This window comes from Bubalus kerabau, chromosome 4 (genome assembly GCF_029407905.1).
Source record: "Bubalus kerabau isolate K-KA32 ecotype Philippines breed swamp buffalo chromosome 4, PCC_UOA_SB_1v2, whole genome shotgun sequence".
NCBI lineage: Eukaryota > Metazoa > Chordata > Mammalia > Artiodactyla > Bovidae > Bubalus > Bubalus kerabau.
In genome coordinates this window covers 179,345,148-179,371,516 of record NC_073627.1, presented here as the reverse complement: position 1 = coordinate 179,371,516, position 26,369 = coordinate 179,345,148, and the positions used below count along the sequence as shown (strand labels likewise).

The 26,369-nt window shown below is 46.5% G+C and overlaps 2 long non-coding RNA genes across 2 annotated transcripts; both read right to left on the bottom strand.

Moving 5' to 3' along the window:
- Positions 1-389: 389 nt before the first annotated feature.
- On the bottom strand, positions 390-10,220 carry LOC129651795 (uncharacterized). The gene is made up of 3 exons (XR_008714315.1): positions 9,991-10,220; positions 9,510-9,765; positions 390-631 (listed from the first exon to the last, which is right to left on the bottom strand). It is a non-coding gene; the product is annotated as an uncharacterized LOC129651795 (long non-coding RNA).
- A 149-nt stretch (positions 10,221-10,369) lies between these two features.
- LOC129651794 (uncharacterized) lies at positions 10,370-21,854 on the bottom strand. Its single transcript, XR_008714314.1, has 5 exons — positions 21,734-21,854; positions 20,637-20,863; positions 17,936-18,106; positions 17,669-17,743; positions 10,370-10,537 (listed from the first exon to the last, which is right to left on the bottom strand). It is a non-coding gene; the product is annotated as an uncharacterized LOC129651794 (long non-coding RNA).
- Between the last annotated feature and the right edge of the window lie 4,515 nt (positions 21,855-26,369).

The window sequence follows — 26,369 nt, the reverse complement described above, 5'->3', positions numbered from 1 at the left end:
ATTGATGGCAGATAGGGTGTTTACAAAGGAATCAACAGATCCTTTTAATTTTTATTGTAATTCTTTTTGAGAGGTTGGGCCTGTAGAAAGGCAAAATCATCTCCAACCAAAATATCTGCTTTGCTAAATGCTGTTCAGAGATGGAAAATACATTTTCTTTGTGTTGTCTCACCCTGTCTCTCTGCCCATGGTATATATCACCAATCCATTATGATACTCGTCTCTACTTAGCCTGGATATGAATCTTTCTTAGCATAAAACTCCAGACAGCCATGGCTAATGGATCGATATCAGTGTGTGTCTTGTTATTTATTGCTACGATAATAATGTCATACAACAGGCAGCTATAAAACTTTGGTGGCAAATAAGACTTTATTGGTACTGTGCTGGGGTGGTTGAGGTTTGGCTGATCTTGGCTGGGCGTGGCAGGCACTGGCTGGGCTGTCTCCTGCATCTGTGGTTGGCTGAGGTCTCTGCTTCACCTGGGCTGAGCTGCCTCTGCTTCACTGCAGCAGTTCTGCTTGCAGGGCCACTCATCCTTCTTGCAGAAACAGCAAAACTGCCTGAGCACGTTCTCGTAAGAATGGCAGAGGTCCAAGAGTGAGTGGAAATACACATGTCTTCTTGGGGCCTGAGTTCAGAAAGGGCACACTGATACTTGGACCTTATCCTAAGAAATTCACATGGCTGGGTTCAGATTTAAGGGGTGGAACATAGACTCCACCTCTACAGTATGAGGGGCAACAAAGTCATGTCACTGTGTGTAGATATAGGGAATGGTGAAAAACTGGAGCTTTTAACATCATCTACCACAATGTGTGAGATGGATCTTAATCGCTATGCTCTACGTGCTAATTGCAATCCATTCTCAAGTGGGAGCCTGCGTACCATGATTCCAAAATGGGCAAGTGGTGGTGGTAGTTTAGTCGTTAAGCAGTGTCTGACTCTTTGCAACCCTGTGGACTGTAACCCTCCAGGCTCCTCTGTCCATGGAATTCTCCAGGCAAGAATACTGGAGTCAGTTGCCATTCTCTTCTCCAGAGGATCTTCCCAACCCAGAGATTGAACCCCGTTCTGCATTGCAGGCGGATTAGCTCCCCAACAACTTGACTGACTTCATCAGGGTCAATAAGCTTTCATTCCATAACTGCAGATGAGGCCTAACAGGCAGGTGTCTCCGGAGGGGGCTCTAGAGTCACCCATTCTCAGATTGAACACCTGGCTGATCACCACCACCATCACCATCATCACTGATGCTGCTTATTGAGCACTGACTTTGCACCAGGCACCCTTACATCTGGAGAATTTCATCTGCAAGATAATCCAGGAAGGTAGGTCTTTTTTTTTTTTAATTGGAGGATAATTGCTTTCCAATGTTGTGTTGGTTTCTGCTGTACAACACCACGAGTCAGCCTTAAGTATACATACATCCCCTCCCTCTTGAGCTTCCCTTCCATCCCCACTCCCCATCCCACACCTCTAGGTCTTCACAGAGCACTTTACTGAGCTCCCTGAGTTATAGAGCAGCTTCCCACTGTGGTGGTGGTTTAGTCGCTAAGTCATGTTCGACTCTGCGATCCCATGGACTATACTTGAACAGGCCCCTCCGTCCATGGGATTTCCCAGGCAAGAATACTGGAGAGGGTGGCCATTTTCTTCTCCAGGGGATCTTCCCAACCCAGGGATTGAACCTGGGTCGCATTTTCTTCTCCAGGGGATCTTCCCAACCCAGGGATTGAACCTGGGTCTCTTGCATTGCAGGCAGTTTCTTTACCAACTGAAGCACCATCCTTCTACACATGGTAGTCTATATATGTCAATGAAACTCTCTCAGGTTGTACCACCCTCTCCTTCCCTGCTGTGGCCACAAGTCCATTCTCTACACCGCGTCTCTATTCCATGGAGGTACTCTGACAACCTCTCTCAGGTTCTTCTATAACTCTCTGCTCTGTTCACCTCTCAGGCTCAGGAGGTCTCCCTGTACCACTTTTATTTCTCCTTGGCTGTCTGGGGGGCTCTGCTTCCTTCTCTCTTTCATCTTCTCTTTCTTTCTTACTTTCACTCCCCCAAAGCTTGGCCATCCTCTCAAATCCCCACACTCTGATGCGCTCTCAGTGTTTCTCAGTGGGAGGAACCAAAGGGTTATCTATCAAGAAGTAGCAGATGAGATCTCACTGAATTGTCTGCTTGGGGAAACTGGTCAGTGGTTCCTCACATCTGTTGAGAGGGTTTTTTTAAGGAACATGGGCCAAACAACTTTGGAGGAGGAACTGATCCCTGGTGAGGTGGGCTTTATGGAAGCAAGAACTTAAGGCTTTGGAGTCCAGCATCCCTGGGTTCAAACCCCATTTTCTCATGTCCACCACGTATGCAGATCACATGTGTGATCTAGGACAGACTGGCCGATCCATCTTTGACCCAGCTCTTCATTCATAACTTGGGGATGATCATAAAACCAACTTCAAAGGATTGTTGTAAGAATAAAATGTGATTATGCAAATAAAGAGCTCAACATAGAGTCTGATATTCCCTTTACTTGAAAATTCTCATCTCATTTTTCTCTGTGCACTCCCACTAATCTTTTTTCCTAGTTAACTGTTTTTTTTCAGTTTTATGGAGATATAATTGACAAATATTATAACATCTTTAAAGTATACAACCTGAAGATTTGATATACATAGTGAAGAGATTCTCACAGTTGAGTTAATTAACACATCCATCATCTCACACATTTACCTTTTTTTGGTGTGTGTGTGTGAGAGAGAATATTTAAGTTCTACTCTCATGAAATTTCAATTATACAATATCAACTAGTTACCAGACTATGCCTTAGATCTTCAGACCTTAGTTTTCTTATAAATAAACATCTGTATCCTTTTATCAACCTCGTCCTATTTCTCTTGCCTTCCAGCCTCTGGTGACCACCATTCAATATGAAATGAAATAAACATAGATTTTATAGGAGATGTAATTATAAGTTTAATTCCAGTCTCTTCTGTCAGGCTGTACATACTGCCTGAGGGGGCTGGAACCATGTCTGTACCAAGAACAGTGCATGGCACATTAGTAGGAGCTTAAAAGATGAATAAAAACAGTTACTACAGATATGTAGCAGTGATTATGATCATTCTTATCTTGTATACCTTCCTTTCCTCTTTGCATGATGCGCTGGGGACTGGATTTATTTATTTATTAAAATTTTTTTTTTATGTGGGCCATTTTTGAAGTCTTTATTGAATTTTTTACAATATTGCATGTGAGATCTTAGCTCCCCAACCAGGGATCGAACCCGCACCCTCTGCACGGGAAGGCGAAGTCTTAACCACTGGATAACCAGGGAAGTCCCAGGGGGTTTAACTACTTATTTGTTTGGCTGCGTTGAGTCCTAGTGGAAGCACACAAAACTCTCTAGTTGTGGCACGTGGGCTCAGCTCGTGGGCTTATTCGCTCCAAGCTATGCGGGGTCTTAGTTCCCTGATCAGGGATCCAACCCGAGGGACTGGATTGATTTAAAGGGTGTGGGTAAGCGCTGGCAGATCTGGGACTCAAATCCAGGTCTCCTTGTTCCCAGACTGGTGTTCTCTGCTCCCCGCGCCGCCCCCTGCTGTGCCCTCCCAGGACACAGTTTACATGACAGGCTCAGAAGCCTGCCTCCCTGCCTGAGAGGACTAGCCAGCAATCCATCCCCAGCCTCGCATTTACCCACCAGCGGATGGAAACATGCTCCCTTGGTATCTGACACTTCAGCTAGCATCTCGTTTTAACTTTTCTATGCACGCTGTCTGGCGTCCTCAAATTGGCCTTTGTGGGGAAATCCATAATAGCTCATGGTTGCAGGGCACATATTCCTTCCACAGGACATTAGGCTGGCTATTGAAGTGGGTCTGGTTAGGAAGGAAAGGTCTGTCTGTAACCGAAGGAAGCACAGGCAAATCGACGCTTTCACATGTGCACTGGGGTAGATCACACTGGTTTTCCCTTCCCTGAGTCTCCACTGTTGGCAGCCTTTCTGTCTCCTAAGACCTGTCTGCACCAGTAACTTTCTTTCAGGATTTCTTACTCATTCATACACTGGAAATGAGGGAAGAGGGGGTAATTGTCTTCTTGGACTGCTATTGTCTAACCTAGAGGCCCCTGAAGTCAGGAGACCTGAATCTCCATCCAAGTTTATCCAGGGCCTCTGTGAGTGAACCAACATGAATCCGTTTTCTTTTTCAGGGTGTTGTTTTTCCAATATATTGGGTGTCCCATGTTTTGCCTAGTCGCTCAGTTGTGTTCAATTCTTTGCAACCCCATGGACTGTAGCCCTCCAGGCTCTTCTGTCCAAGGGGATTCTCCAGGCAAGAATACTGGCATGGGTTGCCATGATCTCCTCCAGGGGATCTCCCCAACTCAGGGATCAAACCCAGGTCTCCTGCATTGCAGGCAGATTCTTTACCATCTGAGCTACTAGGGAAGCCCAGGAATACTGGAGTGGGTAGCCTATCCCTTCTCCAGGGGATCTTCCAGACCCAGGGATTGAACCAGAGTCTCCTGCATTGCAGGCGGATTCTTTACCAGCTGAGCTACCAGGGAAGCCCTATGTTAATGCTGCCTTAAGAGTATTGAAGGGACACAGCATGGACATCCATGAGGTGCCTTCAATATGCCAAGCACTTAACATCCATGGTCTCATTGAATAATCACTGTAGCATTATGATCCCCTTTTCCATACAAGGAAACACATTCAGAGAGGGAAGGTAACTCACCTGAAATCACAGCGCCTGGGAGGATTCAGCCCTGCATTTCCCCAGCGCGCTGGGGCAACGAGGTGCTGAGATCGCAACAGGGTCACAGGAGCCAGGTCTGACTTTCGGGAGATGCTCCTGGGAAATCAGGTTGTAGGTAGATCAGAGAAGACCCAGGATCATATTAATGAGAGTAGAATGTCCTCATGCTTAGTATTGATAAGGTTTGTTTTTTTTTATCATTGAGTTTTCTAATTTGAGCTTCACACATTATCCAGATGAGGAAACTGGAACTTACAGAGATTAAGTGACTTCTGGAATCTGTATAAAGATACATGGACAGTTAGTGATAAAATTGGAATTCAAATTTGTGTGTTTGACCCTGAGGCCGAGTGCCTTTTTTTAGCCACAGTTCACAGTGTCAGAGTTCCTCAGAAGAGGTCTGTGTGGATGGGTATGATGACGATAATGATGATGATGGTGATGGCGATGGTGATGACAGCAATAATGATGTAATAATTATAAGGGTGATGAAGATGGTGCTGATGACCTTGATGGTCAATATCACTTGGAGCTAGGTCTAGGACAGGTCAAGGGCACTGTGGGCATGAGGCATCTTTCTAGTAGCTTCTTAAATGACCAATGAGTTAACTCCAACTTATCTTTCCAGTTTTTTTCTCTACTCATCTTTCCTAACACTCTGCTTTAGAGGAATTGGCTTGCTCTTTTCAAAAATGTATTATCAAGCCCAGATCCTCTTCGACGGCCCTCTGTAGAAAGTAATCCTGCTGAGACCTTGATCTTGGACTTCTAGTCCAGAGCTGTGAGACAATAAATTTCTGTTGTTTAAGCAGCCCAGTTTGTGGTACTTTGTTAAGGGAGCCCTAGCAAAGGAATGAAACCACATGCGGCTATTTAAATTGAAATTAATCAACATTAAACATTTAGTTCCTCAGTCACACTAGTCACCTTTCAACAGCTTAATGGCTACATGCAGCTATTAAGGGTAGTGGCTACCATATTATAAATGCAGATGGAACAGTTCCAGCATCACAAAAATTTCTCTTGGGTGATATTGGACTGGGATGATCATTCTGAACACTGACTGCATATTAGACTATCCAAGGAGAGTTTAAAAATCAAATGTTTTATTTTGAGATGGAGAGTCACATGAAATTAATAAGAAATAATACAGAGCTCCTGTGTACCCTTTACCCACTGTCCCCCAATGGCACCTCCTGTACTATGTTAGTCAATGATCACAATTAACCTACTACGAACAAAGCTAGTGGAGGTGATGGAATTCCAGTTGAGCTATTTCAAATCCTGAAAGATGATGCTGTGAAAGTGCTGCACTCAACATGCCAGCAAATTTGGAAAACTCAGCAGTGGCCACAGGACTGGAAAAGGTCAGTTTTCTTCCAATCCCAAAGAAAGGCAATGCCAAAGAATGCTCAAACTACCACACAATTGCACTCATCTCACACGCTAGTAAAGTAATGCTCAAAATTCTCCAAGCCAGGCTTCAGCAATACATGAACCATGAACTTCCAGATGTTCAAGCTGGTTTTAGAAAAGGCAGAGGAACCAGAGATCAAATTGCCAACATCTGCTGGATCATGGAAAAAGCAAGAGACTTCCAGAAAAAACATCTCTTTCTGCTTTATTGACTATGCCAAAGCCTTTGACTGTGTGGATCACAATAAACTGTGGAAAATTCTGAAAGACATGGGACTCCCAGACCACCTGACCTGCCTCTTGAGAAACCTATATGCAGGTCAGGAAGCAACAGTTAGAACTGGACATGGAACAACAGACTGGTTCCAAATAGGAAAAGGAGAATGTCAAGGCTGTATATTGTCACCCTGCTCATTTAACTTCTATGCAGAGTACATCATGAGAAACACTGGGCTGGAAGAAGCACAAGCTGGAATCAAGATTGCCGGGAGAAATATCAATAACCTCAGATATGCAGATGACACCACCCTTATGGCAAAAAGTGAAGAGGAACTAAAAAGCCTCTTGATGAAAGTGAAAGATGAGAGTGCAAAAGTTGGCTTAAAGCTCAATATTCAGAAAATGAAGATCATGGCATCTGGTCCCATGACTTCATGGGAAATAGATGGGGAAACGGTGGAAACAGTGTCAGACTTTATTTTTTGGGGCTCCAAAATCACTGCAGATGGTGATTGCAGCCATGAAATTAAAAGACGCTTACTCCTTGGAAGGAAAGTTATGACCAACCTAGATAGCATATTGAAAAGCAGAGACATTACTTTGCCAACAAAGGTCCATCTAGTCAAGGCTATGATTTTTCCAGTGGTCATGTATGGATGTGAGAGTTGGACTGTGAAGAAAGCTGAGTGTCGAAGAATTGATGCTTTTGAACTGTGGTGTTGGAGAAGACTCTTGAGAGTCCCTTGGACTGCAAGGAGATCCAACCAGTCCATTCTAAAGGAGATCAGTCCTGGGTGTTCATTGGAAGGACTGATGCTAAAGCTGAAACTCCAATACTTTGGCCACCTCATACAAAGAGTTGACTCATTGGAAAAGACTCTGATGCTGGGAGGGATTGGGGGCAGGAGGAGAAGGGGACAACAGAGGATGAGATGGCTTATGTCATCACCTACTCGATGGACATGAGTTTGAGTGAACTCCGGGAGTTGGTGATGGACAGGGAGGCCTGGCGTGCTGCAATTCTTGGGGTCGCAAAGAGTTGGACACGACTGAGCAACTGAACTAAACATACTGATGTTGATAGATCAGAGCACTTTATTGCTGCTAGGATCCCTCCTGATGCCCCCCCCCCCCCCCTTCCTTTTTGAGAGTGAAGTTGCTCAGTCATGTCCAACTCTTTGTGACGCTATAGACTAGAGCATACCAGGCTCCTCCATTCATGGGATTTTCCAGGCAAGAATACTGGAGTGGGTTGCCATTTTCTTCTCCAGGGGATTTTCCTGACCCAGGGATCAAACCCAGGTCTCCCACATAGTAGGCAGATGCTTTACTGTCTGAGCCATCAGGGAAGTCTCTCAACTCTCCAGGTCAAAAAGAGAAGAGAGTCATATTCCAGACATAGCAGATGGCATGGATATAACCGGAGAACAGAGAGGACTTTGTGGGTCCTGAAATCAATCCATCGTAAACAGTGCATGAGAGGTGGGAATACGGCAGAATTATTTCCCTGAGAGATGTGGATTAATTTGGACCAAGACAGCACCTTCTCTAATACCCAGAAGAAAGGCACAAGTACAAAGAGAAGTATTCTATCTTAGAAAAAAAATTTCTAACCATTGAATTCATTTGGTCCTGGTTCACTTGGAAAAACTTGTTGGTTGGCAACTTCTTGTAGCTAAAAAATCTTGTAACATGTGATAATTCAATTACTTTCTACTTGGAGAAGTTTATGACCAATTGGCTAAACAGGGAAGCCATTGGGGTGCTGAAATCTTTCCCGTACTTGAAGGTATCCTAAATGGGAGGGTTGAACACGAGGGTTCCTCTCCCCTCCTGCCCCTGGAAGTTTTCCTCCTATGATCTCACTTCCCAGAGGGAAGAAAAAGCAGAGAAATCAGTTGTGAATCCCATTTATATTCATTAATACCCTAAAGATGAAAAATACCTTTCCATTACCCCTGAGATAATTCAAGCCCATTGCCTAGGAAAATGTTATAGATCTTTGTCACTGAAATTTCAGGGGTAAGAGATTAGGACTTACGGTGTAGAGCCAACCAGCATGGTCTTGTGGTCTTGCCAGGAACTTCCTAGGCCCATTCATGAGCTGGGTTTTAGGACCAATATTAAGTCACTTAGAGAACAATCTTTCCAAATGGGTTACAGAGAAGTATCAGGGTTCCCGAGATTAGCTGAGGCCACCAGAGACACTCAAAGAAGCCAGGAAGGGACTTCTTCCTGAAGCACAGGCTTAGTTTCCTGGAAACCACTGGATAATAATGAAATATACTGAGCACATACTGAATTCTTACTCTGTGCTAAGAATTGTGCTGACCTAACCACACAGGTCTCCATTTCACCTTTGCTGCTGTATTTATCTATTTAAAATAAATTTGGAATTAAGGTGCAACATATATAATATATATGGTAAAGTGCTCTTACTAGACCAATGTCAGGCGTATACTTTAGGGAGTGTTTGCATACATGTACACTCTATGACCATCAGCCAAATTGAGACACAGAATATTCCCAGCACCCCCAGAGGTTCCTTTGGCCCTTCCTAGTTAGTATCTGTCTCAGGGAATTACTCTTCTGACTTTAATCACCATCCTTTACTTTTGCCTTTTTGTTATTCATGTAACTGAACTAGTCCAAAATCACCTCATCAAGGAGTGGTGTACAGTCAAAAAAATTGTTTAAGTCCAACCATTGTAAGTCAAGGACAGTATGTGGCTATTTAAGAAAGTTTGTTTTTTTAGTTATTACTATTTGTGTTCTTTCCTTTAAATTGTTTAAATTTTAGTTTTAGCACTTTGTGTTCAAATCATGTGGTTTTTATTACCTCGATTTTTTTTGGACTTTGTTTTCTTTAAGGATCTAATTTGTGATCAGTTTTGTAAATGTAAAAAGGATGATTGGAAGTAATATATATTCTCTGTAGTCTTTTAAGTTTGTTATGACAGCCTGATTAGTATTTAAATCATTTATTGTTCTTTCTATGTAATATAAGACAAAAGGGGAGGATTAAAGATTTCCATTTCAAAAAAAGAAGTGGTGAAGCTAAGACTCAGGGCCAGGTCTTTCTAATGACAGAGAGATATTACTTACCTACTGGCTCCCAGGATGAGAAGGCGTGAAAGTATTAATTGCTCAGTCGTGTCCAGCTTTTGCAACCCCATCGACTGCAGCTTGCCAGGCTTCTTTGTCCATGGAATCCTCCAGGAAAGAATCCTGGAGTGGGTTGCCATTTTCTTCTGCAGGGGGTGTTTCTGACCCAGGGATCGAACAAGGTGTCTCCCACATGGCAGGAGTATTCTTCACTGTCTGAGTCAGCAGGGAAAACCCCGAGGATGAGAAGAGCCACCTGAAGCAAGGGCGAGGTACATCTGTTAAGCACGGGAAATCTGAGACTTCAAGGATGGAGGAGTTTATAATTAGTTTCCCAAGGCTGCTGTGATAAATTACCACAAAATTGTATTTAAAACAACTGAATGTGTTCTCTCCCAGTTCTTAAGGGCAGACATCTAAAGTCAAGGTGTTGGCAGGATCACTTTCCCTTCGAAAACTTTAGGGAAAAATCTTTCCTCACCTCTTCCAGCTTCTTGTGGCTCCAGGCACCCCTTGGTTTGTAGCAGCATCACTCCAGTCTCTGTTTTGGTAGCCCTGGTCAGCGAGCCGCTCCATCTGACCTGGCCCAGATCAGGGCCCTCGCTCCTCCAGCTTCGAGGACAGTTTCCTCATTTTTTGTTCGACACTGTCTTACCATCAAGTTCAGGTACCAACTCCTGGGGAAGGAAGAGAGCATAGAAGAGGCACCGCTGAGGTCTCAAGGCCAGACTTGGACACAGCACGGCTGGGGGTGAGGACGCAGTCCCCAGGGCCTGATCACAAGGGAGGCTGAGAAATAAAGCACGTGCCTGACTCCAGTGCGGCCGTGGTGCACAGAGGGCAGAAGGGGTTCGGGCGGACACCCACCAGTCTCTGGGCTTCTCTGGTGGCTTGACGGTGAAGAATCTGCCTGCGATGCAGGAGACCCGGGTTCGATCCCTGGGTTGGGAAGATCCCCTGGAGGAGGAAACGGCTTCCCACTCCAGTATTCTGCCTGGAGACGCCCATGGACAGAGGAGCCTGGTGGTCTAGAGTACATTGGGTTGCACAGAGACTTAGTGGTGAGAAAGGTGAAAGTCACTAAGTTGTGTCTGACTTTTTGTGACCCCATGGGCTGTAACCCGCCAGTGCATGGAATTCTCCAGGGAAGAATACTGGAGTGGGTAACTATTCCCTTCTCCAGGGGATCTTCCTGACCCAAGGACTGAATCTGGGCCTCCTGCTTTGAGTGCAAATTCTTTACCTTATGAGCCACCAGCGAAGCCCAAGTGGTGATAAGGGGATGTTACTACCTTGCTCACTGATCACCGTGATTTGATGGATGGAAACACCTGGCCCTGGTCTGGTACACGTGGGTGTCTTACAACTGCTTTTATTTTCATCATCACTAAAGAAGACTTTCCGAAATGCACCTGCCTTTCAGTCAACTGTAAAGGTATTTACTGGGGATTACCAATAAAGTGTGTAGCTTACCCTTTATGAAATGACTGCTATTAGTATACCTGTTTTATACATTTTTATAGATGAAGAAAATGAGGCTCAGCAGGGTGCTGAGTAGTCAGATTAGCAGTGGTAGACGAAGTGAAAATTCTACCCCAGTCAGAGTCACGCCTAGTATTGCGGGAAGGGCGTATCCACGTGGACATATCAGAATTACATTTTTCAAAATGTTGATTGAGCTCCTTTAGTGATCATGACATTGGTGTAGCAGGTCTCCAATGTGAACAGAACTGAATAAGAATTACCGTGTACAGTAGCGTAATGGATCTGGCTGAATTTGATCCCTGGCTCTGCCATTTTCTGGCTCTGGGATTGTGAGCAAATCATGCAAGGGGTCTGAGCCTCATTTTCTTCATCTATAAAGATGTATAAAATAGGTGTGATAATAACAGTCACTTCATAAGGATCAGTTAGTGTTTAAAAAGTGTTTAGATTCTAGGATATTGGAATTGCTCTAGGCATTTGCAGTTACTAACACGTGCAAGGAGGAGGATATTTTGTTGACACTCCATGTGTTGTGAAATCTATCTGTATGTACATATGCATGCACAGGACCATGACGTGAAATGTATTTCTTCCTGTGAGTTTTGTGTTTCTCATTCTGATCACCCAGGTCTTGCCCTGCAGTGAGGGATGTGCAGGGTCCCACTGATTCCTTCACCTTGGTGGTCTGCGTCGAGGGCCAGTGCCTTCTCAAAGCCTCGCCCTACCTCTCCGCTGAGAGAGCCAACTGCGGTCCCATGGACGTCTCTGGAGATGGGCCCACCTCCTCTTAGCCCCAGGCTGGACCGGTGCTCCTCGGCTCCTCAGGGTCGGGGACTCAGGCTGCCGAGTCGTGTTTTCACTTTGGGTTTGTCTGTTGATGTGCACGTCTTTCCCTTCTGAGTCCTGGGTTGATGTCATCTTTCCTTTTTCCTTCAGGTCATAAAATCTAATCTAATTTCCAGTTTTTTAACTAAAATTTTACTTCCAGGGTTGGGTCCTACAATATTGCCACTAGCTCTGGGGACGCTAGAGAGAGACTCAGACTGGCAGGGATTGTGATGGGGGAGCCCAGGGGGTGGGTGGTGGTACAAAAAGACCCCAAGCCAGGGAATTGTGCTAATATTCATGCTGTTTGCGGCGTGAATGCATGACATGAAAACACATCTTGAGCTGCCCGGTGATCGATGCTCTTGAAGAGGGGAGAGAGGGCAGAGCCAAGGCAGTGGGCGGGATCAGCTCCGAGAAGAAGACACTCCCAGCTGGTCTGGGATGCTAACCACAGACTGATGGTGGAGATAAACACTGCCCCTCCCTGTGGATAGCCCCTGTCTTCTCCACTCTAGACCTGTTCTGTTTTCACAGACTACTAGAATATCAGGACAAGAGGATCCCCTGGGAAAGGGCAGAAAGGCAGATCCTGCAGAAATGGGGCCACTGTCCTAGTAACTCACATCACCACCTGTTGGAGGCCCATGACATGCCAGGGCTCTGAGGAATAATTTCTAATAACTTACGCAAACATTCAGGAAGAAGTTATGTATGTAATCTCATGAAATAAAAGACGACACTGAGCTCAGAGATGTTAATTAACTTACCCAAGTTCACACAGCTGCCAAGATCCAGAGTTGGCATTTGAACCCTGCATGTCTGACTTTAGAGATCCACGTGTGGTCCGTGTGTGGATCAACTGAATTACTCTCACCTGGGAGCTCATTAGGAATGCAGGGCTTAGGCCTTGATTCAGAATCTGCATTTTAACAAGATCGCATTGTGGTGTGTGGCCCCTTGGTGTCTGAGCGGCTCGAATCTAAAGAATTTTCCGTCTCGTAGAGTTTGGCAGTCACTAAGTAAACAAACTCATGAACTAATTAACTAATGAACAAATAGACACACTTCGAGCTGAATTCCTGGGTCAAAGAGTAGTCTTCAGAAGACACTTACTTTTCACCGGAGCATCATTAAATTTCAGCTCTTAGTGGGAGAGGAAAGTGATTTCTTCCCTTGGAGTTGGATAGAAGATGCTTAGGGGTGCAAAGGCTAAGGAGCTAAATGTACTTCATTGGGCCATTTTGTTTCTGACCCAGGAAGCCACGAGGGCTGGGACAGGAGAGCGCTTCCCCTACAGGGCAGGGCAGGGTGACGGCCCTTGCATCTTGCGTTCACTCACGCCAGGCGTCTGCCTGAGGGCTCTACAGAAGCAGTGCCCAGGGTAACAGTCCACAGACTCAAGGCGGCAAAAATGGAACAGTCACTTCCTTTCTTTTTTTCCTGTCTGATTTGTTGTTCAGTCGCTGAGTCACGGCTGACTCTTTGCAACCCCACAGACTGCAGCATGCCAAGCTTCCCTGCTCTTCACTATCTCCTGGAGCTTGCTCAAATTCATGTCCATCGAGTCAGTGATGCCATTTCCCTGGTGACTCAGACAGTAAAGAATCTGCTGGCAGTGCAGGAGAACCTGGTTCAATCCTTCGTTCGGGAAAATCCCCTGGAGAAGGGAGTGGCTGCCTACTCCAGTATTCGTGCCTGGAGAATTCCCTGGACAGAGGAGTCTGGCAGGCTACGCAGTCCATGGGGTTGCACAGAGTGGGACCTGACTGAGTGACTAACTCCCGCTCATTCTTAGCTGAACTAAGCTTTTATTTTGAGCCTCTGGCCAACAGTCTGCAAGGAACTGAATTCTGCTAACAAAACCCAGGAGCTTAGAAGGCCCGGTTAGGCCTGGAGATGACTGCAAGCTAGCTGCCACCTTTCTGTGGCCCTGGGCGTGGTCCTGCAACAGAGGACCTGTGAAGCCACACTGAGACTTCTGCTTGTCAGACACCAAAAGATAATCAATATGTGTGGATTTAAGCTCCTAAGCTTGGGGGTAATTTGTTATAGCAGCAAGACAGATAACACCACACTTTACTGTCAAAGCGATCACATGTCCTAGCCCAGGGAACTGTGCCTCTACTGAGAGAGCATTGCAAAGCCACAAGAGAAATGATGTGGGTCCAGGGAGGGGTGGAGAATTGGGGTCAACAGCACAGCTCAGCACGAGCACCTCTGACTTGCCTGGAGGTGTGGACACGGGCGATGCAGAGCTGAATGAGACCTCAGCCTTGCCTCTGGGGAGCCCATGAGCTCTGGAAGAGCCAGAGCAGGCTTTGGAGTTCGCTTGACCCTGAATCCATGTGGATCTTCCTGAAAATGTCATCACCCTTCCCCAGGAACTGACAAAGGGCATCTGACACCATCCCTGGAGCACCTTCTGGAGTAGAGTGAGCCCAGGTGCCTTGGAAACGCTGCTTCAGTGGGCTCAGCCCTTGCCAACTCTGAGCAGAGACCTGCGGGCAATGCAAGTCATCTGTCCAATAAACAGGTCTGGGCAACCATGGAAACCAAAGCCTCATCCGTCACCGATGGCAATCAAGAGAACAGGAGGGCTCGGCCGGGAAGGAGGCATAGAGGGAAGTGGCAGGCATTAGGAGCTTGATATTGGGAGGAGGAAAGTGTGACTAATACTGTATACCTACTTTGCATTGTGCGCTGCGACGGACAGCATCTCTTTTGAACACCACAATAGGGTACTGTGGTGTTCAAAAGGTAGGCTTATGATTCTCATTTTGCAGGTGGAAAAATTGAGGACCAGAAAGAGTGCAGTCACTTGCCAAGGTCAGATCTGAACCCAGGTCAATTCAGGCCAAGCCCATGTTCTTTCCACTGGGTGACCTTTTACTCCATCTTTCTCTTATCTTCTATTCACCTTGATTCTTTGATTTAAGAACACTGATTCTGCTGTAGGAGAAAGAGCCGTGGAGTCAAAGAGTCTAACTGCCCCTGGCATGACTCCCTGAATGATTCTGGCCAGTGTAACGCCCTTGTCCAAGCCTGGTTTACCCACCTATAAAATGATAGGCTTAGATTTTATTGGGGATGTCAAATGAGTTTTGTTTTGTATGCCAGCTCTAACTGGATGATGGTTGCCTTGAGATGTGCCATATGGAGGGGGTCTGTGAAGCTGGGAAGGAGTTCCGTGTGGCTCAGTGAGGTCTTCACTGAGTGTAGATTATGGGAATAGATGATCTCCAAGTTCTTTTGAAAGTCTTTGAGTGTGTAACTCTTTTCCCAACATTCCTCTTTTTCCTTTATGGTTTTTTTTTTTTTTTTTAGGCAAAGCCAAACCAGAGAGGCCCCATATGCCTCCGCTGAATATTAAACTGATGTATGGAAATCGCAGGCTGGCTGGACGGCCCGCGATCTGCAGGGGGATGAGACCGCACAAAGACCCATATGTTGCTGCTCTGATGGTGGTGTTCTACCACCTTCAGTAAAACCCCATCTGTGGTGGGGTGATCTGTGAGAGCACCAAGGGTCATGCTTAACCCCTAAAACCGCCAATTAAGGGCCATAAAGAACCCTGCTAGCACCAGCGCCTCCTGGACGCCGCCCACATGGCACCTCTCTCCCTGGAACTTGGCCTGCAGCAAGTGCGAACACCTGGTTGCTGGAGTTCAGCTTTGAGCCTCCCACCTAGGACATAGATGAGGAGGCAGCTACTCTGGGGGGCGGGAGGGCGGCTGGGGACGGGGGCCGCTTTCCCACCGGTCACTGGATTTGTTCTTTCTGGATCTTTGATATCTCGGCCACAGCTGGAGAACTGTAGGTTTGTTTTTTAAAGTTTTTATTTTGTATTGGAGTGTAGCCGATTGATAAACAATGTTGTGACAGATTCAGGTGGACAGCAGAGGAGTTCAGCCACGTATATACATATGCCTGCACTTCCCAGGTGGTGCTAATGGTAAAGAACCCACATGCCAATGCGGGTAGACATAAGAGACACAGGTTCGATTCCTGGGTCAATAAGAACCCCTGCAGGAGGGCATGGCAACCCATTCCAGTATTCTTGCCTGGAGAATCCCATGGACAGGGGAGCCTGGCAGGCTGCATCCCGTAGCGTTCCACAGAGTTGGACATGACTGAAATGACTTAGCACGCACACGCTCACATACATGCATCCATTCTCTCCCAAACTCTCCTCCCATCTAGGCTGCCACATAACTTTGAACAGAGTTCCCTGTGCCATACATTAGTCCTTGTTGGCTGTCCATTTTAAATATAGCAGTGTGTACATGACCTTCCCAAACTCCCTATTTGCCTCCGGCAACCATTAGCTCATTCTCAAAGTCTTTGAGTCTGTTTCTGCTTTGTGAGTTCATTTGTATCATTTCTTTTTAGATCCCACACATAAGGGATCTTGGATCCCTTATCGTGCGATCTTGGAAACCTGTAGCAGTTTTGTCCTTAGCAAGGTTGGGGGCCCGCAGGCCACCATGCTCCTTCCTGGCGACCTGACAAACTGCCATGGGGACCCTGGGGCATGGCCTCCCAGTGCCCACTGGGGCCCACCATCCCTGGCCCTGGGGGGCCCCACCCCCTCCTTCTCCCCGTGCCGCTCCCTCCTCCCAGTGCCCACTGGGGCCCACCATCCCTGGCCCTGGGGGCCCCACCCCCTCCTTCTCCCGTGCCGGTCCCTCCTCCCAGTGCTCACTGGGGCCCGCCGGCCCTGGCCCTGGGGGCCCCACCCCCTCCTTCTCCCCATGCTGGTCCCTCCAAGCTAGCAAGACACAGCAGTGGGGGAGCCAGGCGAAGGCAGCAAAGTCACCTGCTGGAGCAGGGCTTCCTGAGAGCAGAGCCCACCGAGGAGCCGTCCCCTCAAGACACTTTGATGTCTCGGGAGAACACTTTCAGTGAGTCAAAAATAACTCGCCAACTCCTGCCTCACGGAGTGGGTTTGAGACATAAAATAAGTAGTGTGCTTTAGATAGAAGATTATTTGGGTCACCTTCATTAGGAGACTTTGTCCCCTGGGGCTGAGGGGGAGGTCCCTGCAGGCCACGGGCTCAGGGCAAGGTAACTCCAGGCCAGAACACAAGAGACGGTTCCCTACCCGCAGCCCTCCTCTCTTGGAGGGAGCCTGGGTCCAATGTCCTTTTTCCTTTTCTTTTAAAAATATTCTATATTAATTTTCTTAGAGTAAGGGCTCAGATGGTAAAGAATCTGCCTGCAATGCAGGAGACCCGGGTTCAATCCCTGGGTCAGGAAGATCCCCTGGAGGAGGAAATGGCAACCCACTCCAGTGTTCTTACCTGGGAAATCCCATGGACAGAGGAGCCTGGCGGACTACAGCCCATGGGGTCGCAAAGAGTCGGCCACAATTTAGTGACTAACACTTTGACTTCTTTCATCTCAAAAGTAACACGTGTTTATTGCAGAATAACATGTAAGCCAAGAGAAGAACACACACTTCCCCCATCACCTCTCGATGTGGAGGGACCACTGTTAACATTTTAGTGATGGAATCTGAGAAGGTGGGGCACAGCGCCCAGGACCAGGCCCTGGGGTCCACAGATCTGCAGCAGCCTCTGGTTCTTTCTCTGACCAGCTGTGTGGGCAGGTGGCTCATCTTTTCTGAGCCTCAGTTGGCCCATCTGCCAACTGGTGGTGATAATAGTTTGGTGTGAGGAATATACTATACTAACGCATATATATATGGAATCTAGAAAGATGGTAATGATAACCCTATATGCGAGACAGCAAAAGAGACACAGATGTATAGAATAGTCTTTTAGACTCTGTGGGAGAAGGGGAGGGTGGGATGATTTGAGAGAATGGCATTGAAACACGTATATTACCATATGTGAAATGGATCGCCAGTCCAGGTTCGATGCATGAGACAGGGTCCTTGGGGCTGGTGCACTGGGATGACCCTGAGGGATGGGATGGGGAAGGAGGTGGGAGGGAGGGTCAGGATGGGGAACACATGTACACCCGTGGCAGATCCATGTCAATGTATGGCAAAAACCCACTACAATATTGTAAAGTAATTAGCTTCCAATTAAAATAAATAAATTTGTATTAAAAAAAATAGTTTGGTGTGAGGACTTACTAAGAGGACTCACCCTCAGTCTTCACATGGTGCTGGGCACGTTGGAAACACTCCAGAAATGATTATGTCCTTACTGTTATCATCTTGGCACTGACCTCTCATGGGCCAAGGTCATCCAGAAAGGAAACAGACTGCTCTTAGGAGCAGGGATGCTTTTCTTCAATCCTGGTGAAATTAAGGGGCTCTAGGAGAGGAAGTAACATAATGTCTCAAACAGGCAGTTTTAAATGGGAAATAATGGGAGATGTATGCTCCAGTTTTATAGGGATCAAAACTTCTTAAAAAATTGAGAGCAGAAGGGAACCCTTTTTAGTTTAGGTCCATGCCCCCAGGGTCATATATATATATTTTTTCAGTTGGCCAAAACTGCACGGCAAAGCTGTTTTCCAATGCAGACTTCCCCTGGCTTCTGGACCAACTGAATCTCATTTTTTGAAGCTGAAAATGATCTGACTCTGAAGTTAGGGGTTCCGCTGGGTAGGGATAGAGTTTACAATCCTGTTAGGGGTTATAAAAATCATGGGGAGAAAGACTTGGAAAGAAACAGGGAATTTCTTAAGCAACGAGCTAAAGCAAAGCGGTGTCCACGTGCAGATGTCTCCTATTTGATTCATCGCCATTGTCAGACGCTGATGCTGAGTGGGAGAAGGAACCTCCCTCCCCCTGCCTGCCTGGCTGCTTATTCCACTCTAAACTAGCCCTGAACGCTCTGCGTTGGCCCAGATGAACACCTATTTCCTTCCAGATGTTTCTGTGTACTTACACGTGTATACAGATTCTCACTATATCTTTAACCCGACTCATTCTGCTTTGTAACCTGCTTTTCCCACTTAACTCGGTGGCTGAACATAGCCCTGCTGTCTTTTGGCTCACTATTTTTGTCATCCCCTGGGGGCCATGCAGCAAAAATAATATGTCCAGGGCTGCCCTGAACTTGCCCTCTTTCCTTCCAACCCCTGAGTCCTCCCATCTTGCTTTCCTTCCACTGATCCTGTTGTTGACTTTGGGACTCAGAATGCAGACTTAGCTCTGTGTTGGCTGGACCTGAATCCACCCAACACACTCATTTGCACACTTTTGGCTAATGACCTTCTTTCCTTTTCTGTGGAGAAAGTAGAAGCACTTGCAAAAAGAAAACTTTCCATTTTTCCTCTGCCGCCATCCAGGGCTGGAGTTCCTTTGCTCAGTCAGCAGATTTCGCCCCGCTGTAAATTGGTCTTTTGTTAGTGAAATCGTAGCTGCAAAAGTCTCTTTAAAAAGTTGCTCCTGTGCAGATACAAGCATGCCAAAGCCTGTCGGTTTATATAGTACTACATCAAGAGGTGAGAAAAAATAACTTTCAAGGTCAAATAAAATCCCAGGGGCAGCTCAAGCTCAGCTCAGTCACTTGCGTCATCGTGGGGGGTCAGCTGTGCGGCCTGCTCTGTGTCATGCTGTGTTACTGCGGTTTTACCGTACATTTTGGATGCTTCTTGACTGACTTTTAAGTGTCAGCAGGGAAATTGAAACGTACTACTTGGCCTAAACATAAAGAAGAGATTTGAGAAGTGGTATCGTTGAATATCTCCTAATGTTACAGGAGGCATTTCACGAGTGTCCTCCAAACAGTGAGGATTTTAACTGGAGGAGATGGGATTTCCCTGGTGCTGCAATGATTGAAACTCCACGTTCCCAATGCAGGTGGGGTGGGGATCTGAGATTCCACAGGCCACACCGTGAGGCCAAATAGATGAATAAATAAATATAGTTTAGGCGGAGGAGAGACCCGTTTTCTGGTTCTTTCAAATAGTGCTGATAATAAGAAAAGCTAACATTTGACAGAGAGCTTTTGATGTGCGCAGATCGTGTTCTGTACTGTATGTGCATTAGCTCATGTAACCTTTACTTAAGGTCTTGGTGATGAGGTCAAACACAGAGAGGTTAGGTAACTTGCTCAAGGTCACACAGCTTGTAAATGGTGAATCAAGGATTTGGAACCAAGTATCTTGTCTCCTGGAGTAGGAAATGGCAACCCACTCCAGTATTCTTGCCTGGAAAATTCCATGGACAGAGGAGCCTGGTGGGTTGCAGTCCGTGGGGTCACAAAGAGTCGGACACGACCGAGCGACTGAGTGCACACATACATCTTGTCTCCAGACTCTATACCCTCGATTCCTGTCATTCTCTGTCTTAACCAGCTCTGCCTCTTCTGTGCCTGCCCCTCAAAGCAGCTGATGGGTCTGGAGAAAACCATTAAGCCATGCTGGCTGCTTCCCGTTAGTTTCCGGAGCATGATTGTCCCATGGATCCTCACACTGCCTGGCAACCATCGTCCATTTCCCTGGCCCAGTTACTCTCCAGAAAACTCCACCTGAGTTTTCTCACACCTTCTCCTCCCTCCTTGAACCTCCACTACCTCATCCCCTCCCTCCCTCTCACCTGCTGACCTATTTCCCATTTCACGGAGATGACAGTAGAGAACTTGTTTCCTCCCCCTGCCCTGTCTGGGGATGCTTGTGTTTTGCTTTCCCTCTTGTTAAGACAGATGCACGGTCCCCATTCCTGAGAACAACTCTCCTCCCCCATGCTCTGAGGATGCAGCTTCAGTAATTGTCCCCTCTCTCGCCTGCATCCTAGCACATTCCTTTTCTCCTGAAATCGTTAGCGTCACTATGCACACATGCCAAGATCTCTTCTGTGTTAAAACAAACAGCAGCCAACCAGCGCAATCCTACCTTCCTTTTCAGCTGCCTTTTTACTTCTCTTCTCCTTTATAACAAAACTCTGGCAAGAGGAGTTTTCCCGTCTGTCCCAGTCCTTCTCCATTTCCCTCTTTCAATAACCTGGTCAGGCTTCTGCTCCTAGCTCTGCATCCAAACAGAATTGACCAGGGTCATTCAGGACCCATGACCTCTGCTTGGCTCAAGCCGGCAGTCTCGTCTCAGGCCACCTGTAGTTGGTCCTGTGGGCATTTGACACAGCTGACGACTTCCTCGTCCTTAAAGCTCTTCCCTTAGTCTCCAGAATGCCTCCCCGTCCTGGTCTCCACTCCCTTCTCCCTCATGTGCTCCTTTTCAGTTTTCCAGTTTCTCTGTTCTCTATGCATGACCCCCTAATGCTGGGGGCTGCCAGGCTCAGCCCTTGTGCCTCTTCTCTGCCCACATGTCCTGCTTTGGTGATCCCACATTGTCTCCCTCATGCTTTAAGCATCATCTCCAGCAGATAACTTCCCAGTTGACAGTTCCAGGTTGAACCCCATCACTGTCCTGATCTCCAGACTCATCTGTCTGTCTCTGCTTCAATGTCTAACAGGCATCTTGAAGGTAACACAGCCCAGATGGGAGTCCTGACCCATAGCCATGCCAAACCTTCTCCTTCCTTCATCTCCCCATCTCAGATAGGGTGAATCCCCCTTTCACTGTACCAGTTGTTTGGGCCAAACACTTTGGAGTCCTCCTTGACTCCTCTCTGTCTTTCATATGCTTATCCAATTGATCAGAACTCCTTTCAGTTTTGTTTTCAAAGCAGACCCAAAGTCCAATCACTTTTCACCATTTCCACCACCACCCGATCTAATCTGCCAACCACCCCTCTGGGATTATTACAAATACTTCTTTTTGTCCCTGTTTCTACCCTGACTCCCTATACTCTCTTCTCAGTCCAGCCTCTCAATTAATGCTAAAAAGCTGTAGGGCAGACACTGCAACTCCTCTGCTTAGAAATCCCCAACAGCTTCCTTATCACTCCACAGGGAAGCCAGAGTCATTGGAGTGACCTTCCAGGCCCAGTGTGATCTGTCCCAGCCCCATCCCTCACTCTCCTCTTCTCTGACCTCGTTTCCTAGTCTTCTCCCCCTTGCTCAGTCTCTCCAGATGCTCAGCTGCAGCCTTCTTATTTTTCCTTGAAGTGGTCCAGCAGCCTGCTTGCCAGGGCGGTATCAGTGGCCAGATGCCCTTCCCCAGGCCAAGGTCAGCTCCCTCACTCTTTCAGACGTCTGCTCAGACCTTCCAAGTTGAGGTCATCTTGACCTATTTCGAATGGAAGCACCCTCCTCCCCAGAAGCCCTAGCCCCTTTCTGCTTTATTTTTCCCCACCGTGCTCATCACTATACTGGACTATACGGTGGTATTCATGGGATAGATTTTACAGCGCATTCATTTTATTGACTGTCCTCCTCTCGCATGCTAAAGTGCTCATCTTCGGAGGACACAGTTGCTTTTGTTCTACTCCCTGAAGCCTCTTCAGTGCTTATACCGTGTATAACACGGTCGGCACTCATGGGGTGTTTGTTGGATAAATGGGTGAATGAATGAACTCTACGAAATTGATATGATCTGGATTAGGTTAGTTGGTATAATATCTTTGGCTTCCTTTTAAGCCTCTGGATCACTTTGAAGACTACCCAAAGATTCCAAAGGCATCTTTACTTCATCTCCTTTTTTTTTTTTTTTTAACCTGTCAGTATTTGCAGCTACTTATCTGTGTGAATAGTGTCTTCAAGAACACTGTACAACGAAAGCTAATGAAAATTACCAGGCTGTTTTGATAAACACAAAAAATGAAGCCAGGAGGTTAGGGATGACAATTGCAGTTTTGTATCAACTCAAGCATCCAATTTATTTAATCAAAACAGCCTTGTTCTTATTGATTGACTTTATAATAAGTAAAGGTTATCATCTGTATTTATAAAATAAAGTCACACAGCTAAACCATTGCTTTAAACAAATCAGCTTTGTATATTGCATTCCAGGCAAGAGTTTAAAAATAGCTAAAAAAAAAATGTGAAAACCATTGACTTGTAACATAACCTCTAAGAGCTCTTTCTTGCTTCGGTATTATCTCAGACCAACCTGGATCTTGCCGAGCGAGGCTAGGATTGGGGTGAAGATACAGTAGACTCCTCTTATCCACGGTTTTGCTTTCCATGGTTTCAGTTACTCAAGGTCAAAAGAGGTCTGAAAATACGAAATGAAACATTCCAAAAATAAACAGTGCATAAATTTTAAACTGCATGCCCTTCTGAGTAGCGTAATGAAATCTCGTATCATCCCGCTCCGTCCTGCATGGGCTCCTCAGCCACTGGCATCTTGACATCCGGCAATGGATACTCACCTGATTCAATGACCCCTGAGCCGTGGAAGCAGGTGGCCCTTCCCGAGACTTCTCACCAGAAGGTCCGTAGCAGCCTAGAGCTGTGTCACCATGCATATGGCATTCATGTCACTTCATGTTATCATCTCACGTCGTCACAGGGGAGGGGTGAGCACCGTGTGATAGATGCTTTGAGAGAGAGAAAGATAGCATTTGGATAAATTTTATTCTAGTAGATCGTTATAATTGTTTGATTGTGTTATCAGTTATCGTTGTTACTGTGCCTCATTTACTGTTTTTCCCTAATTGACTCCAGTGAATTTTCCCTGCCTCCCGCCCTGTCCTTTTCATACTGTTCTCCTCTGAGCCCTGAGTGCTCTTCTATAAAATAATCATAACGGACTTCCTGGCAGTCCAGAGGTGAAGGCTTCCCACTTCCAGTGCGGGAGGCATAGGTTCCATCTCTGGCTGGGGGAGTTCCATGTGCTAAAAGGTGCAACCAAAATAAATCATAATAATAGCTGGCCTTTATCTACTAAATGTAGCAAGCCGCGGGTGAGGCATTTAACATGAATTTTCATATTTAAGCCTCACCACAATAATGGTCACCCTAGAGACAGATACTATGACCATTTCAATTTCATAAATGGGGACGTGCCGGCAGAGAGAAAGTACCTTCCCACGGTCACATGGTCAGTGAGTGTGAGCGTCTCCTCCAGAGATGTCTGAGCCATTTTTGCAAACTCAGTGGCAGACCAGAGCCGGCTACTGAGTAGGAACCCAGTGAAAGTCAGTGCCCTGACTCAGGTTTGACCCAGTCTCTCCATTTACTGAGCCCATTGGGGTGTGGATGAGCCCGCTTGGTCTTCCAAAGAGTGTAAAGAGGTGTCTGTGTCATTTGCATTTTGCGTCTCTTATTGACAAAGTCCTTGAAATCAGTCTGTTCCCAACAGCCTCAGAGTCCCACTCTCACAAGCTCTTTCATTTTGTTCCAAAAATTGTGGCAGGAAATTTCCAAGCTGTTGATATGCCGGGGTGGAGTTTGTTATCACTAGCAGATCTGATGTTGGAAGCTGTGTGAAAGATCTCATGAATAATAGAACATGGGCTGGTGCTCATTCCTCCTTGTGAGGACCAGGCATGTCCAAGATGGAGCACACAGGAGCTGGCAGCCAGGGCCAGGGGCCACTTGCATAAACGCTGTGGCTGCATCTGAAGGCTTGCCCACACTTCCCAGGGATCAGACCACCAGCTGTACTACAACGAATTACAAAGAGATACATGGGTAAGGAGTCAGAACAGCTGAGTTTGAGGCTTGCAGTACAACCTTAGAATTATTCTTGCTCTCTGATCTCCACTCTAAGGAGAGAATTTAAGAATCTGCCTGCAACACAGGAGACCTGGGTTCAGTCCCTGGGTCAGGCAGATCCCCTGGAGAAGGGAATGGCAACACACGCCAGTATTCTTGCCTGGAGGATCCCATGGACGGAGCAGCCTGGCAGTGGGCTACAGTCCATGGGCTCTCAAAGAGTTGGACAGGACTGAGCGGCTAACATATACATACAGGCTTGTGTAAGCTATTTACTTATTTGGCTTTAATTGAAATATAGTTCATTGACAATATTGTGTTAGTTTCCGCTGTACAACAAAGTGACTCAGTTATACATATACATATATTCTTTTCTATTGTGGTTTATCACGGTATAGCCCATATAGGTCTCTGTGCTTGCAGTAGGCTCTTGTTTATTCACTCTCTACGTGATACCTTGCATCTACTAACCCCAAGCTCCCAATCCAACGCCACCCTCCTTTGGCAGCCACAAGCCTGTTCTCTTTGCCTGTGAGTCTGCTTCTGTTTCATGGATAAATTAGTGTCATATTTTCGATTCCATATATAAATGATATCATAGGGTATTTTTATCTTTTTGACATTTCACTTAATAATAATCTCTAGGTCCATCAATGTTGCTGCAAATGCATTATCTCACTCTTTTTTATGGCTGAGTAATAATATAGTGTTGCTTGGAACATAGGGGTGCATGTATATTTTAAACTTATGGTTTTCTCTGTATATGCACCCAGGAGTGGGACTGCTAGGTCATATGGCAATACTATTTTTAGTTTTTTTGGGGAACCTCCATTGTGTAAGCTATTAAGTCCAAACACTGCTCTGAAGCTTGAGTATCTTCTTTCTCTATAGACATAAGTGTACATTTGTGTACGTGTGTAAATACTTATGTAGTCATGTATATATATATTTGTGTGTGTATACATATGCATGTATATGCATGTAGTACCGCTGGTCCTCCCCCCTGGGCTGTGAGTGTGGGAGTATAGGATGGCCGTGGCAGTGACCTAGCCCCAGGAAGTTAGCAGTAGGAACCAAGGCTGCAAGGCCCTGGTGTAGAGAAAGAGGCCAGGGTGGTGGAGATGGGTCCAGTGCCCACTGTATACGCTAAAGGACTGAGGGAAGAAGAAATCTGAATCTAGTTGGCGGGTGTAGGAGCTGATGGGTGGCATGCAAGAGAGCACTTGCAGATGGTGAACAGCCTAAGGGCGTAAACTCAGCACAGGAGAGCAAAGCCTCAGGATTTCCCGGAGGTGACACATAAGGCCCGCTGTCCCCGCTCCAGCATGGCTCCTTTGCGGTTCCCAAGGCCTGGCGCTAAGGCTTCCCCCAGGGATGCTAATTTTTAGATGAAATCACCGAATACCTGCTGTATCAGTGAGCTTTTGTTGCATAACACTTAACTACTTGTTATTTCTCAGAAGTCTCAGGTTGGCTGGGAGGTCCCGCTGCCCCGGGCTGCACATAGCGGATGGCACTGGGCTGGTTGGTGTGTCTGTGGTCAGCCAGCAGGACAGCTGCTGGCCATCTGGCCCAGTGGTGGCCAACTCTTTCCTCCAAGTGCAGCTCAGCCCCTCCGGCGGCTGGGTCACGGCGGTGGTGGGGTCCACGTGAGGGAGAGGTGGAAAAGTACAAGTGCTTTTCTCAAAGCTTCTGCTCTGGACAAGTCTGTTACTCTCCCATTGGTAGAAACAAGTCACGTGGCCCATTCCAGGATCCAAGTGGGAATGAATTCGAGAGGCTGGACAAAGGGAGGCCATCACTTGGGGCTATGAAAACAATAGGTCTGTTACATCTGGCTGACTTAAAGGAATTTCTGAAGAATGCAAGCAAGATTATTTAATAAAACAAATGTGTATTGAGCTCCTAGTATGTATCCAGTGCTCTTCTAGTATTTCACATGCTGGGGATTTGGAGGTGAGCAAGGAAAAATGTGCATCAGTCCATCTTCACATTGAAGAAAGAAAGTTAATTGCTCAGTCATGTCTGATACTTTGTGAGCCCATGGACTGTGGCCCACCAGGTTCCT